The sequence below is a fragment of the Peromyscus eremicus genome, chromosome 9 (assembly GCF_949786415.1).
Source record: "Peromyscus eremicus chromosome 9, PerEre_H2_v1, whole genome shotgun sequence".
Lineage (NCBI taxonomy): Eukaryota > Metazoa > Chordata > Mammalia > Rodentia > Cricetidae > Peromyscus > Peromyscus eremicus.
This window is the reverse complement of record NC_081425.1, coordinates 66163242-66166109: the sequence shown is the minus strand read 5'-3', so window position 1 is coordinate 66166109 and position 2868 is coordinate 66163242. Positions and strand designations below refer to the sequence as shown.

General features: G+C 45.6%; 1 pseudogene; it reads right to left on the bottom strand.

Annotated features, from left to right (window-relative positions):
* LOC131919976 (mast cell protease 8-like) lies at positions 1-2868 on the bottom strand (annotated as a pseudogene).

Below are 2868 nucleotides of genomic sequence, written 5' to 3'. Positions count from 1 at the left end.
CTAGGGTTGTTGAAGGAGTTTCATTGTTTGTTGAATCCAACGTAGAAAGCTAGAGATTCTAGTGAATGCCCGAGGAGGTTTTATGGTATTAAAGTTACGATTGACAATGCCCTGGGCCACATTGTGACACACAAAGGGTCCCCCTGAATCTCCCTGTGGATGGAAAAATGGGAAGTCTTGGTAAATATCATCACCTCTTGCCAGACTGGTTTTCTACCCATTCTTCTGTGTTCCCAGTAAGCCCTGAGTTTTCAGGCTAAGTGATGGAAAGGCTAAGTGCCACCATCACCCTTGGTCCTGGTGGGATGGAGGTTGATGAGCCCTGTCAGTCACTAACTGGACTGTCCTTGCCTGGCTGTGTCCTTCTTCACTTTCACTGGACTCCAGCTCTCCTATTTTCCCATGGAGAAAGGACAGAAGATTGGCTGAGGGAAATGCTAGATCCCTGTGGGTGACCCCTATGTAGCATCTAGACTAGCAGCAGTTGCACAGAGGGAGAAGGCCTGGCTGTGTGTGTGCAGTATGGCCCTGTTTCTGGGCAAACATTTGAAGATGACCATGTCCTTACCCCAGCAGTGGCCTTCTTCTCCTTGGGATTTCCCACACAGAGCTGGATGGAGTCGTTGTAGTTTTTGGACATTTTAAGGCATGTCTGACTTTTTTGAACTTCTAGTTTTACTTCCTGAAGTGTGTTAGACAGACTGCCATTGGCCAGTTTTCCCCAGCCTGCCACTGTGCACACCTGCCCAGGTTTCACCCAGTCCTGGCTCGTTGGAAGGTCAATTTTCTGCACAACATTATTGAGCTTAGCTTTGTGTTTCAGCTGGTCAGAAAGATGGAAAATAAGAGTTCAGGTCTGGCACTCTCAGCAAATTTAAACCACAGATGGGGTTCCCTGTACCTTCCCCACTTGTAAAGCCTTCAAAAGCCCCATCTATGGTCCTGGGACCAATAAATCAGCCACTCAGGGGAGAAGACTGGACTGATTCACTAGTAACCTGTGGAGTGAACCAAAAATAATCAGTAAAATGGTACCTTTAGTAGCATGATGTCATTGACCAATGTTTTTCGGTTAAAGTCCTTGTGAGGGACAGATTTAATGACCGAGATGTTTTGTGTGTTTTTCTGTTTCTTGATATCGTGAGCCCCAAGGTTACAGTTATATTCCTTGAAAATAAAATGGATGAAGTAAACATAGGAGTAATGAATCAGTCTCTGAAATGCAGGTGTAAGGCTCAGCCTAAGTCAGAGCTTGGCTGAGTCAAATAGCAAAAAATTTATGGAAAAGTTGTGTCCTAGGTCTTCAGAAAGCTTCTCAGCCTCTCAGATCCTTCACTGATACCCCAGTCCTGTGGCCTGTAACAGCCTAGGTCAAATGAGATAAGGTGAGGTTGATCTGGACCATTGGTCTATTTTTAGAAACAGCCCATATCTGTTATTTGTTCAGTCCCAGACAACAAAGACCCAGTTGCTTCTCCTCACCTTCCATCACAGTGAGCGGCTGTCATTACGATGTCTTCTCTCACCAGGAAACCACCACATCGCCACAGGTGTGATTTGCTGTCATAAAAATTTATGAATGCCATGTAGGGCCGGGAGTGGGGTTTGGTCTCTGTACCCCAAAGTATTTTTCCTGAAAGAGAGTATTTGTTCTGAATACCTTTGTGCATTTTGAAACTTGTACCACACTTGGTTGCTGGCATAAGGGACATTTCATGCTAGGAGAGTCTGTGGACTTGATATGGATGGAGAAGAGAGTTTTGTAGAGACTGTCACACACTGAGAAAGGGGCCCTGGCTTCTGTAGTTTTTCAACCCGGCCTTGTGGCATGATGTCACTCTTCCACTAGTTTTCAATTTCTTTTTGTAGTAATGATGGAGTCGAGACTTTTCCCTGAATCAAATTCAAGCTCATGTTCACATTAAGGAAGAATTCAGCATACATTGTTCAGAAAATCTAGAATACATCCTACCAACTACAGTTGCTCCTCTGTCTCTTGCTCCATCTGGAGGCCTGCTATCTTAAGCACTGGGCTGTGCCTGAAATAAACATGATGGTCTATTGGGTTAAAAATCTCTGGCTGCCTTTTCTCCATTCTGAGTCAGCATACTAGTTTACAACTTAGAAATAACAAGATTGTCTTAACCATGAGAAGCCCTCATTGCCCTATGCCAGTAGCTGCTTGGAGAATTCCCAGTGCAGACTGAACTTCAGCATAGGATTGTCTTCCTAGGGCATTGAAATAACCTTCAGCACTTAGAAGGAAGAACACAGAGGAGTTGGGATCCTAGTGAGATGAGTGATGGATGGGAGGATCCAGTGTCAGCTTTTCCATCAAGCTGTGGAGCAGGGATGAAGCCACACTTTGCTGGCTCTGTTAGATTGTGGGGATCTGTCATGGAGCCCTGTATGGCTCAGAAGAACAGAGACAAGGAAGAATTGAAGCCTGGAACCAGAATAGACAGTTCTTCTCGTCTCAAATCCTGATTGCAGCCCTGGGATAAAGCTGCCATCTCTTAGGTCTGGCCAATTGGAACTTCCAGCCTTCATATTCAACTGCATCTTTCCTCTAGGGTCCCAGATATTTTTATAATTCCTCACTGTTAGATGACTGAGATCTCACTCACCAGGTGACATTACAAGTATTTCCTGCTGATTTCAGAGCCCTCTTTAACCAGTCCAGGAGCTGGGGCTCAGCAAACTTCTCAGGTGAACCGAGTGAGGAGCAGACCTTAGACCCAGCCTGACTGGGGCACTATGGAAGTGACCCTGGTGACACATGCCAGACTCTAGGGAAGGGAATGTTTGCTTACCTCCTTCATTGCTGACTGGCAGGACAGCCACCAGGAGAAACAGGAGCAGGAACAT